Raw genomic sequence first — 14,180 nt, 5'->3', positions numbered from 1 at the left:
GGTAAAGAATACCAGACATATTCGTGACCCCTGTCTTACCCCAGTGTTTAAACACTAGGTGTTGGTGGCAAGAAATAAAGGCATTGCTCCAAGATCTATCTTTTTACTGTTGTAAGGACGGATTCTGATGGTAATACCGTTAAAGCCTGTCTTTATACCTGCGCACTGCGAGGCATGATTGAGCTGTGAGCTTATTGGATATGAAATGAGATAGTCAATGGCGTGTTTGCACTGTGTTTGTATGAGACAGGCTTAGTCATATTGGAGCGCTCATCTGCAGAACGATATCTCTTATTCTCTCAAACGGCTTTGATGTATCTCCATCTATCCTCCCTCTTCCTGTGTATATTGTAGCTTCCCCCTCGTACGTATTTAATCCTCCCACCCCCTACCAGTCATCAGAGGGAGCCTGTGACCCTTCCTCGCACCTATTGTACCCCTATGTCACTCCCTCATAACTTCTCTTTAAAATATCGATGTGACGCCTGTCGCAAAATTTCTGTATGAGTTAGATATCTGCCGGTTAAGGAACACCTGAGTTAGGGATACTTGGTTTAAGGAATACTTGGGTTGAGGAATACCAAGGTTAAGTGATAATTGGGATAAGGAACACCTTAGTTAGGAATACCTACTTTAAAGAATGTTTGGGCTAAGGAATGCCTGGGTTAAGTGATAATTGGGTTAAAAAACACCTGAGTTAGGAATACATAGTTTAGGGAATATTTGGGCTAAGTAATACGTGGGTTAAGTGATACATAGGTAAAACAATAGCAGGGTTAAGGTCTAAGAGTGTAAGAGATACCTTGGATTAAGGAATACTTGAAATAAGGAACATCTGGATTAGGGAAGCTCGTCAATACTTGGGTTATGAAATACCTGTGTTAAGTGACACTTGGGTTAAAGAATACCCGGATTACGAGATACTAGGGTTAAGGAATGCCAGGGTTAAGGGATACTTGGGCTAAATAATACCTGGAATGAGGTATGCTAGACATAAAGAATAACTGGGTTAATGGATGCTAGGGTTAAATGATATCAGGATTAAATGATACAAGGGTTCATTGAGTGCCTGGGTTAAGGGCTACAAGGGTTAAGGAACGCTAAAATCGTATTGATTACAGGAGTAAATAACACTGGAAAATGTTTGTCGAATTTAAAAAACCCAGATGTAATAGGCGTTAACGGCAAAATAGCAACAACAAACAAGTGATGACCGAGACACATCAGTGGTGACACACAAAAAAGGAATCTAAACTGGCCAGTGAACTATACGAAGATCTTGACAAAGTTTCTTTTGATAATACTGATAATAACAGCAAATCTCATATCTAATTCTGTAACGTATACAGCGCTGGAGTCCACCACACAAGGACATTGCTCAAGTCACAGTTCATATAGAAGAAAAAAAGAGTTTGTGAGATGAAAGATTGTTTCATCTGTTTTTGGAAGAGTGGCAGAGGCGGTACTAGTTTTAGGTCAAGAGGTAGAGAGTTACAAGAAGTAGCATGCTGGAAGGACTTGGCACCAAACGATTTGAGTTTATAAGAAGGCACAAGCAGGAGAAACCGATCGTGGGAGACGTCTGGCGTAAGAAAGTACGTATTTTTTGCCAATATACCAGCAATATCACGGCGGAGGACACCAGGCATGGACTTCACACTTTGTACCTATGTAAGAAAAAGACTTGACAAGCGAACGCTTTAACCACGTTTTATTTCTAACCACCACCCAAGAGACTTCTGGAAGGGCTGGACAGCGTGATGAGATCTTGAAGATTGGCATGTGCTAGGTTTGTGAGTTGCCGGTTAAAGGTCACATGCAACCAAAAAATCAAACATAATTAAAACACATTTATCACTTATTCATGACATATAATATACATTTCTGCTTTTAAAAAAGCAAATAAACGCAATTATAAGCGTACAATCGCGATTCAAAAGTGCAATATTTTGTACTTGGGCTTACTTCCCCCGAAACGAAGCCCTCGGGAGACCGAACCCAGTCACAGCTGGTGGATATGCACTCAAGTGTAACAACGGCTTCCGATTGGCTGTTTCATTTGCTTATATGCTGAGGGTTCATTGTGTGTACAGAAAGATGATCTTTTTGATTGGCATTTTAGAAGTATAGCCAGTCACAAGAAAGTAAGATTCTTTATGGATAACAACTTCTTTTTGTGTGCTTGTTGCGTCGTTTCAGTATGGATTCATATACTGTTGTCAAACAAAATCATATACACGAAAAGAAGTCGTTATCCATTAAGAACGTATATAGAGATGTTGGGTTTGGAAAATACATGTTCTCTGAATTTGTGCTCGATCCAATAAAAATCATGTCAGTAGAGATGGTAAACTACTGCGTGGCTGGAATCTGTCATTCGTCCAAGTACAAAGCAGGACTTAAAACTGACAAGAGTTTGCACCAGTTTCCTTCAGATCCAGTCATCCGAAAAAATGAATGTAGTTTGTTTGCAACCCACAGACATAAAAACATGTCATGTGTATCACACGTGCCTAATTACATAATGTGGCAGACACGGGACTCGGGTGCACGAGTCATAAATCAACTTATTTTCTTTATGTCGTATTGTCTGATAGGTGTTAAGTTCAAATTGCACGTGGTCAATGATTGAAGCTGTGTATTGCATGTTGTCTTTAGCAGACAGGCAGACAGACATATAGGTGTAAATAAACCAGACACTGAGCTTTCTCTGTGACAGTGACTGCTTACCACAATCAACAAGTTGTTTTACGTAACGAGTAGATTATTTACTTGTTTGTGTACACAACCAAGATTAGACTCCTGCTCATGACCTCAGACGCTGGGCATGCATGCTGTTGCAAGCTCCGCGAACCTATTCACTGCGCATGCGTCATGGACGCAGCGCAGCACAGCTGTTGAAACCAGTTTTCCCCCCAGCGCTGGGGGGAATTTAGTGAAACGTTTGAACTCCGATTTCGCGGGCTTTTTTTTCATCGCGTTTTTTTCAACTTTATAGGTTGAATTGGCATTTTTGATGATTTGTTTCGGTAAGTGCATACCGAAAGGTACCATAATCTGCAAAGTTGTGTTTTACGTTGCATGTGACCTTTAAGTGAGTGTGAGTATTTTGCATTTAATACATGTAGGGATATGAAGTCAGTGGAGAGACTGGAGAATGCGGACTGCAATGTTATGCATCTTGATCAACTCGTTAGAAACTCGGAACAATAAAATGTTACAATAATCTAGCCGAGAGAAGATTAAAGTTCTCATAAGACACGTGGTTGCATCTTGTATCACCAGATGGCGGATGGATCCAATGTGTCACAGAAGGAAATAGCAATATTAACCGTCAAACGCGACACTCCTTAGAAATATTGCAGTCAACATGAACACCCAAGTTCCTCGGTGAAGTTGAAGCATTCACTGCAGATTAGCCAATGTGAAGCTTCTTGGTACTACATTTCTTCTGTCTTGCAGATGGTCCTATTAAGAGCTTTTCTGTCTTTTAAGACATCGTGCTCTAAATGTCGTCCTACAAATGGCATACTAGTATGTGTGCATGGACACAGTCGTATGTTTTTGTTTGCAATTCTCTCTTATGCATTCCGTTCATGAAGGAGAAAAAGTATCATCATTTTCATACCAAGTGTTTGTAAATAATCGACCACACAAGATATTATGAACAGCGATCTACGTATATGGGTACTTCCTTATAAACATCTGATCCATTTGGGGATTGATATGAACAACTGAGGTACCTCCGGTTCCCGATTTAGTCGCCAATAGCAAAAGGCAGTTGGGTGCTGTGACGCATCCTTCCTAACCAAACCAAGTGAGTGAGTGAATGAGATTACTTTTAGGAACAATGGGCTTCACACATTATACCAATGTGGTAATTCGAACCCGTGGCTTCGGTGTGACGAGCGAGCACTTCAACCACTAGGCTACACCTTATATATTTATACTTGATGTTAGGGGTTGTCTGAGTACAAGCACAGGCATGGATGTCAATGGACGAGTTATACGACAGTTATATTGGCATTGTACTCTTCAATTGTATTTCTGTCAACATATTTCACTCAGGTGCATTTATGGCAGCTGGTGTGTTAGCATTACAGGTGGCGAGTACGTTTATTGCGAGTAGTTTACAGAAAACAGGAGTCGAAGTTTTATGAACATTATGTCCACATGTTCGTACCATTTTGTTGGTTTTTGCATCTGTGAGTTTAATATTCCTTGTGAATGATGTATATTCTGTCATCGACATTACTGCTGTTTTCTTTTGCTTCCATGATAATTGATTAAGCTTTGTACCAGGGGAACAGAGTGCTGTACGCGTGGTAGTAAAGGGGAGATAGAAGATGCCGGCCCAAACCAGAATCATTCCCTGACGTTTAAGACACGGGAAGATCTGTATTAAGATTGATCTGCAGCGACCCATGCTTTGTGTTGTACGATTCGACTAAGGTCGGGTTGACTGACAGACACATAGGTGGATCCAGAGGGGAAGTTCAGGGGTTGCTCCCACCATCCCCACAACACCCTCCCTCCCCCCACCCATCCACCCCCACACCAACACCACACACACACACACACACACACACACACACACACACACACACCTTTTGTCCTGAGCATTTGTTAAAAAGTTTGAAGTGTGCAGCCCCTTTCCTCAATAATGTGCAATAACCAATTCTGAACCAGACAAACCAGTGATCAACAACATGAGCATCGATCTGCGAAATTGGGAACACAATGACATGTGCCTCATGATGACAGCTAAAGTTTTGTGTCTAGGGGAAACACCGCAAAATGAAACGTTTGTATAAAGGTTTTGCTGAATCAATGCAGCAGCTTCAATCCCACCCCTAAAGATCCGGGTTAGAATTGATCTTCAGCATTTCCTGCTTGTAAGTTGGAAATACGATCGGATGGTCAGACTCTCTGACTTGGTTGAAACGTCATCCTATCCAATTTGCGTAGATCGATCCTCATGTTTGTGATCTTTAGACTGTCTGGTCCAGGATCGATTATTTTACCGAAACCGCCGCCATATACCTGGCATCGGTCAGTGAAAGGCGACTGCATTTCAGAATGTGCTGGTAGTCACGACACAATAACGTCTAACCACAACCAGGAGAAACCAGTCCGGCCGGTGTGTGGTTCATCGCTGTCGGCCACTTGCATATCACTGGGCTGCTGATAAAAAAAAACTGGTTTCTGTACGATGCCGGCTGATCACAATTACCCTGACATTAATCATGCTTGCACGGGATCTTGTCGTAACCCTCTTCCAAGCATGCCTATGCATTTGTTTAATGCTTCAGTCGTGGAACGACTATCCTCAGTATCAAGTATTGTTTAACAGTCATGAGCACCGCCTCTGTTACGTTACGTCCAAACACAGGTTTTCAATCACCTCGTGTACATTGTTCTGAGAGGTTCTATAGAGGCTATCCGATCATTGTGTACAGGGACACTTCATTCTTATCTGTTGGATGATCGAAGCTTGGTCCTTAGTAATCTTCCAATACTATGCATGTGTCTTACTCGTTTGCGCCACACAGATGCACTTCATTGCAACAATAAATGAAAAGAACACAAGAAGCAATGGAACCCGAAGATTGTATATATATCCTATGAATCAGATGTTGTGGTTTGGACAATGTCACTTCTTGGGGGGTTCATACGAGGGTCGTCCAAAAGAAGTCAGCCTAAGTAAATTCTGCATGTACAATGTTTGAAAAGCTTCCATTTTATTTTGAAAGAATCATTAGCAAAGCCATCTCCAACATTTCACATATGTGTGAAAATAGTCATCAGAGATAGTCATCACAACACATAGGGGTTACTAACATAAAAAAGTAACACAAAATGGGAATAGTGAGGCTTGAACGGGGCATATCCAATTTGCTGGAGGTTGACAGATGGTATGTAGATAAATAAAATACAGTGGAATCTGTCAAATCAGATACCTATTCAATCCGGCAAGTTGTCAACACCGGCATAAAATCTCAGTCCCATCCGTGGCTTGTACATATATCATCAGCTCTATAATCCGACACATTGTCTAAGCAACATTATTTATCAAGTCCTAGTGAGTGCCGGTTTAGACAGCTTCCACTGTATAAAAACAGCTTCACTTGTACTATTTTCCAGGTGAGGCCGATTACTTTTTGACCGACTCTGGTATGCACGAGGTTCCTTCCTCATCAGTGTATCCTCTGACCATAATGCAGTGCAATCACGTGCTGGGTACACGTAAATGGGATGTTTAACACGTTTATTTACTGGATACTGGATACATTTTGATGTCAATCACCTTGTCTGATAAATATCGTCTGATATGTATGGATGACATCACCCACTTGCAGACCAAAGTCACACATTGCACTACATCACCCATATGAACCCCACTAAACATATTTCTTGGAATTTTTGTTGTTGTGCAGACTCTCCCCTACTCAGACAGGTACACTGTTCCTAAACTGTTGTCTAGACTCTCCATCATCCTGAAAGTAGACTGTTCCTGAACCAGTGCCTAGACGCCCCATCATCCTGAAAGTAGACTGTTCCTGAACTGCTGTTGTGTAGACTCTCAGCCATCCTGAGAGCAGACTGCTCCTGAGCTGTTGTTGCGTAAGCTCTCCCCTAATGAGACCGCCGACCGTCCCTGAACTGTTGTTGTGCGGGTATTCCTCTACTCAAGCAGTAGACTATCACTGAACTGTTTTTGTGCAGGCTGTCCCCTATTGATCTTGAACGGTTGTGGTGCATGCTCTCACCCCCTCAAACAATAGACTGTTCCTGAACTGTTGTTGTTGTGGCTCTCCCCTACTCAGACATTGGTCCCTGAACTGTTTGTGTTTCTGCTCTCCCCTATTCATACGGTAGTCGCTGAACTGTTGTGTAAGCTCTCTCGTACACTGTTCCTGGACTGTTGCGTAGACCCCTACCATCCTCACAACAGACTGTTCATGAATTGTTCTTTCGTATGTGAAAACTCACCACCATCCTGACAGAAGACTGTTTCTGAACTGTTCCTGGACTGTTGTTAAGTAGGCTGTCCCCTTCTAACACAATAGACTGTTCCCGAACTGTTCTTGGACTGTTGTTGAGTAGGCTTTCCCCTACTCAGACAGTAGACTGTTCCTGAACTGTTGTGTACACTCACCACATAACTGACTGTAGACTGTACCTCAGCTGTTCCTATGCTCTCGCCTACTCACACAGTAGACTGTGCCTTGATGTAACTGTTTTTAGGCTCCCAACTCCTGACACTTGACTGCTTCTGAATTGCTGTTATGTACACTCTGCCCAAACCTGACTGTAAATTCGTAGTTGTGGAGGCTCTCTCCTACTTGGGCATCAGACACTGGTGGTATCACAGATACACAACAGACCTGTTGATTAACATTGCAGCAGGCCACTTTACGAGTGTACGCCCGATAACGTCTCAGAAGAAAGCAGCTAAGCCTATTTATTTCAGCCCCACTTGTAAGTTGGAGTGAAGAGTTTTTACAAAGATTACCTTCCTTCTAATCCCTCCTCTAACACCTGTGTATTGGTAGCTGGAGTATTGCACTGTAGTAACGGACCTCAGAGGTCGTACCACCACCTGTACTCTACAGCGGGTCAGACTCCCTCCGCTACTTCTACACCAATACTCGGGTAACAATGATTTGCAAACTCAGCTGTCGAGGAGATGAGAGGGGGCTTAGTAGCCTCAAGTGTTCACTTCGAGGACCGACATTCTAGAAACATGAAAGGAAGTGCCGAATATCGATGTCAGGCAGTACAAATACATACCTGGTCAAGTGATTATCGATTAGTGATTGTGTGGCCTGGGGCGACGAGAGCACAGTAACGGCACACTCGCAGACAGATACTGCTCCTGCTTGTGCGTGTGTAGTGGGAGAGGGTGTCGGGAGGGTGTGTGTCGAGATAATGTGGGGCTACGCTAGAAGTGTCAGATTTGAGAGGGAGTGAATGTTCGTACAGAGGTAGTAGATGCGTTCGCTGTACATGTGTGGTGAGTGAGTTCAGTTTTACGCCGCACTCAGCAATGTTCCAGCTGTATGGTGGCGATGTGTAAATAATCGAATCTAATAAACAATAGAATCACTGTGACAAACATACAGGGTAAACCATTAAAATTTAACATATATTTACTGAAGAATAATGGATATTGATTACACATAAAATGTGATTCCACTGACGACGGAGACTAAAATGAGAAAAGACAAATACTGTGCAGACTAAATAGGGGAATAACTACATACTGAGAGAGCTGAATAGCTTGGAATAGCCGTGAATGACAGAAAGTAAAGAATAGAAAGCCAAATATAGTGCAGACTAAATAGGAAATAACCATATATTGAGAAAACTAACTATTGTTTAAGCCACATATAGCCAAAACTAAGGATGGAAATGACCAGTGGTGCCTACTACATGACAACTAGACAAATAGTGCAGACTAACATGAGGAATGGCCAACATAGTTGAGACTACATCGTGGAGATTACATAGCTACAAATAATGCAGGCAAGGGCGGGGTATTCACATTTTGTGCATCAAACAAAACACAGGAAATATGGGTAAATCAACTTATGAATTTGAATCGAACATATTTTAGTCGCTATTTCGTGAAACCTGAAAATGCCCACCCCATATCTACTACAAACACAAAACCAAAACTATACAACTTTATACTAATAAATACTCGGTCTTGACTTGACAGAATAGATTTCGAGTAAAAGGCAAAATATCTGTGAAAAATGGGCCACTTAAAATTGGCGATGACACTAGGTGTTCGTTAAAAGGGTAACGGGCCTACTGGTAGCCTAAACCAAGAACGTATTTACATCCCGACTCCTTCAAGCAGTAACCCTACCATGAGATGACGGCAAGGAAGCAAACCAGACAATCAAGTGACCAAAGTACTTTACTTGTTTGATTTATTTATTTATTTATTTATTTATTTATTTATTTATTTATTTATTTATTTACGATTGCAGTTAAACAGACGTTATCTACAAGACAGGATATATGTCAAAAGGCCATGCCAACAAGACAATCGGTTGATGACGTCACATAAGTTGCAAGAATATGTCAGATATGACGCAAAGAATTGACGTTGACGTCCACAGGTGTGCGCAACAAATGACGTTCAAAATGAATGACAGTGACACTGTATATTTGTTATCAACAGCTAGACCATGCAATATACTCTGCGTTCATTCCAACTACATGGCGACGGTCTGTAAATAATCGAGTCTAGACTCGACAATCCACCGATCAACAGCATGATCGGACTACCGAATGCATCAACCAAGTCAGCGAGTCTCACCACCCGATCCCGTTAGTCGCCTATCACGACAAGACTGATTGACTTATGCATTTCCAACTGGAGTGTGAATGTCCGGGTTCGTTTTATTAATTAATATTAGTTCTCGAAAAGTTCCAAGAGAGAGAGTTCGTGAGTTTAAGAATATCGCTCTGTTGAACATCACGCCATATTGTGTTTGTCCATATGATGTTTTTTTTCAATGATTCTGCAATTATTTGGGATATTCAACTAGGTAGCCTGTTACAAGAAGGCTCGAAAGGGATCGGTTGGACAGGTTGGTGACAGGCGTTAGAATGTCATTGTTTCCCTGCTGCGCTGATCGATGCTCATCATGGCAGTCGGCGGTTTGTGTAAGACTGGAATATTGCCGAACGCTGCGTTGGAGAAACAAAAACAAATCACATTATGTTCGGTTAACTGTTTGGCATTGCACAAAATACAGAAACCAATTATGATGTAGTATATTCGCCACTGTAATTGTTACACTTTCCTACCCGGAGTTCCATGCGGCGAGCCAGCATAGTATCTCTACCACAGGCCAGAAAGATGTGACGATTCCTAACATCTTACATAGTTCGGTCAATGTAATGTACACATTTCATAGCTGTTTTATTTTTTATGTGTCTACACGTCTAATTAAACATCTTTGTTAGAATGGTTCAGTTTCACTTAGAAATTATCCTAAAACTTGTAACACTATTTCGATTTGCGTAGCGATCCTTTGTTTACATGGGTTGTACGGCTCCACGTGCTGTCCTCGAAGCCTAATGGATAGTAAACGATGCAGCCGGTTTGAAATATAGATATGTATTGTCATAAAGCTTACTGACGCAGTTGCAGAAATATGTTAACGTAACATTGTAAAACATTATGAAAACCTCGCCGAATCGCTTGCCTTATGCCAGTCTCAGCATATTAATGAATGTGCGCATTTGTTTACAAACAAGAGAAAAGTCCGGTCATGTGATATGCAAATTAACCTGTGGCAGTGATGTTATGCTAAGTCATCGCTGCGCCGGAGTGTATACCTGTTACACATACTTCAAAGACATGAGGGGCAGTTGGGAAGCGGAGTGGTTTATACTTTTACCAATAATCCAGCAACATCATGGCGGGGGACACCAGAAATATGCTTCACACAGTGTACCCTTGTGGGGAATCGAACCAGGGATTTCGACGTGGCAAACGAACACTTTAACCTCTAGGCTGCCCCACTACATGGTGAAGTCACGGTTCGATTCCAAATGTGGGTACAATGTGTGAAGCCCATTTCTGGTGTCCCCGTCGTGAAATTGCTGGAAGATTGGTAAAACGTGAAACTAGATTTACTCACTCAAAGGCCTGATAAAATGGGTTATAAGAACCTAAAACATAAAAACGGAAGAAAAATGAAACATATAATCAGCTGACCTGCTTTTCTGACCTTAGAATGACATGATACCAGACAGGGCGAGACGCTCTGTTACTGCTTGTCTGAATGGTACACTACACACAGTACCCTGCGCATTCAGACAACGAGCTGACTGTGCAGTTTCGGTGCACACTCATCACTTACATGACAGGTAGATGAGTGAAAGAACGTATGAATGATCCCCACATCTTCTGTAAAGAAATGAAGAGGAAGAAAACGACACAAAATCCAAAACAACAAATGTTATATAAAAGCACTGAATATAAACCAACAACACCCTGTCCTGTTTTTAAAAACAACCGAAACAGATAAATGGAAAACAAACAAATATCAACATCGCACATACAATAATTGATTACATGTATATGTAAAACAATATTACACGGTACATCCACCTTTTTTCTTTTTCAATTGTATTCATATTTTTCAATATGCTGAAATGAAGTTTTAAACCTCAGATGAATTGTTAGTGATAATCTAAAGATGTGTTCAATTTTGGTAACTGACTTGGTTGATTTTCTCAAACTTAAACAATTTTGAGGTCATGAAAATTTTGACTGGAGTTTTGACTTTGATTAGATTTTGAATGAAATATTAACCATAAACAAACAATTATACATAAAAAACAAACAAACAGGGGAACATATATGTGACCATCAACTATAGCCACAGTGGTTCAATACATCCAACTGGTTTCAGTTGAAGATGACCTTTAGAGGTGAAAAGGTAAAATGATGAAAAGATCTGGGTCAAAGACACCCCCTCCCCTCACCCCATCTCCCTCCCACGAGCTATGTCCCGTACGGTGCGTGCCGGCTGTAGCGAGGGTTGATCCCCGACCACCCTCTCTTTCACACAACACCTTCCATTAGCATCGCGGTATTCCGAGAATCTCAGCTATTCAAAACCAGGTGACAGTTGTCAGTATCGTGATATTGTCAGACGTAGAGAATGTATTTCAAACAAGTCAGCCTCTCAACACAGTGTTCAGTAATAGAGCGACGTAACGCCCAAGGGATGGCGTCACACTCCGCTCTGTCAGGGATGAAGGGGCAGGTAGCCGACGTCGTTGTGTACGACTAACTCGCTCTTGGTGTAGCGTAATTGAATAAGTCTTGTATTCAAACGCTACATGTTCAGTCGCTGCCACCAATTGTTCCACAAATACAATAATCTAAGAAAGTAAACAGCAATGTTGGTCCTGTGTGCCGGGCCCGCTGGCTGCTGTCCGGTCCGATCGATACGATGTTGCAAAGTGGCAGACACGCGCTCTACCAGTGAGGATGCAGAAATTAATATTTTTAGATTCGTCACATCATCCAAAAAGAGAAAAATAACATCAGATGGCGTCTTACGTAAGGTGGAGGGCGTGAGCTGTAGATAATCAGGAGCATGTGCGAGGGTAGTTAAACTGTTACTCATCAATATGACATCCCCCATCGTAATATAGTAAAGAATCTGACTGATCATTTTACATGCATAATATACTTATTACGACACGTGCAGATGTATAATGCCCTGACAGACCGTTCATCTGTGTTTTATTGGAAATCTATTTTCTTTTCAAATTATTTTTCTCAATTTCATTATCGTTTATTGCAAAAAAAAATCATTCTTTTTCAATTTTTCTAGGACATAACAAGCTCGAGCTTGTCGAAATCTGCACATGTGTATGACACAAGACGAGACATTATCTCCAGTGACATTGTATCCCGACATCCACCGATGAGAAAATGACACATACGTTTTTTAAAATATTTTTTAAGCTTACGTTTGAGGTCATTAACATTTAGAGTGGATGTTTCTAATGTATTTTTTTCAGCGGCAAATATTACCGAGACAATATTCGGATAATGTGGACTCCTGATGTAGGCGCCTGTTTTCAGAACAGCTGTTGATTATGATTACTTCACTATGTTGCCGTACACAGGAAATTGTCGGAGGTTATCTGGTAATGCCATCACAACCTCGGGTGTATAGGTACCTCCGCCGGTAACGACTTCCCTGACACCGGAGCAAAAGGGATATGGACTGTTATTTAATATAAACCTTTCAAAGTTGTAATGGAAGTTACGATTGAGAGGATACTGTGAATGACGAATAGCTTGGTTTAATATTTTTCTGTTTGTATATAATAATGTAATGAACAAATATGTTGGTATTAAAAAGAAAACAAACAACGACAACAAAAAACCCAAACACACAAAACAAAAAAACAACAAAAAACAAACAAACAAAAAGACCCAAACAGACCTCATTTAAGTTTTGTTCTTAAAAAGTCCATTTCAGCAGACATATATATTATAATAAGCAAATATTACTTTAATATCAAATAAATAAAAAATAACCCCTTACTTATGTAAGCTTTGTACTTAAAATGTCCATTTCAGCAGACATACATATATTGTTGAACAAATATTTTTTAACTGAAAATAAAAAATAACCCCTTACCCATTTAAGCTTTGCACTTTAAATGCCCACGTCCACGCCCATGTCCATATAGGCAGACATGGTCTCGTCGCTACGTGTCTGAGATAATGTCGATGCGACGTAAAATTCAACTCAGCTCAACTCAACTGTGATTGAGGGTCACAATGTACTTCGTTTCGGATCCCCGAAATTCCGTGTGTCCATTCCTAGAAATGACCCCATTCTTACCACCCCCATCCCGAAAATTAAACGGTCATTCTCTAATTGTTTACTTTGATTTCTCCTGTTTATTTGATCTGCCAATCCAGCTGATCCTAAGTGCGACCCTAGGGCAGGTCTTCAAGGTCACAGCCACAGCATGCACGTGCAAATTACAGATTTATTCTGTGTCTATTAACAAGTGTAACTTATACACTCAGTGAGAGGGCCATTTGAGGTGTAGCACAACCCCGCTAGATGGCTGGGGGAGCAGGAAATGCCCCGGGGGTACGGCTTACATATGTGTGCTAAGTAGTTGAGTTCGGGGGACAATCAAAGCCGGATAACACAATAACACAACGCAGCCTCCATGTGCTCGTCCCCGCGTGATTGACAGCTCCGGGAGTGTTTGATTACTGGTCGCTCTCGGTTGCACAATAAGACAATCGTCAGCTTATTTACACTAAATAGATTTGTTACCAACAAATTAACGCTATAACCTGCTCAAAATTATGGGAATATTGGTGAACGTGTTCTAACTTGATCCCAACCCGCCTCTAGCTATGGTGGGTTTTGTAAAAGAGACATTGATTAATGCGGACGTGCTATATTTGTTATTTTTATCTTAAACGCAGAAAGGGTCGCTTGTCTCCTTGTTGAGGTTGGCCGGCAGTGGCGTGATGTGGTGTGGGACATTCAACTCTTGTCTCTCGTCCTGTGTTATTGTTAGAGATTTGCACTCGAAAACATACATCGATCTGCCTGAAAGTAAAAATCTTTGCTTTATCCATTTAAGAAAAGTCCAAT

The sequence above is a fragment of the Haliotis asinina genome, chromosome 6 (assembly GCF_037392515.1).
Source record: "Haliotis asinina isolate JCU_RB_2024 chromosome 6, JCU_Hal_asi_v2, whole genome shotgun sequence".
Classification (NCBI taxonomy): Eukaryota; Metazoa; Mollusca; class Gastropoda; order Lepetellida; family Haliotidae; genus Haliotis; species Haliotis asinina.
The sequence above is the reverse complement of the archived record's forward strand: the minus strand, read 5'-3'. Positions refer to the sequence as shown.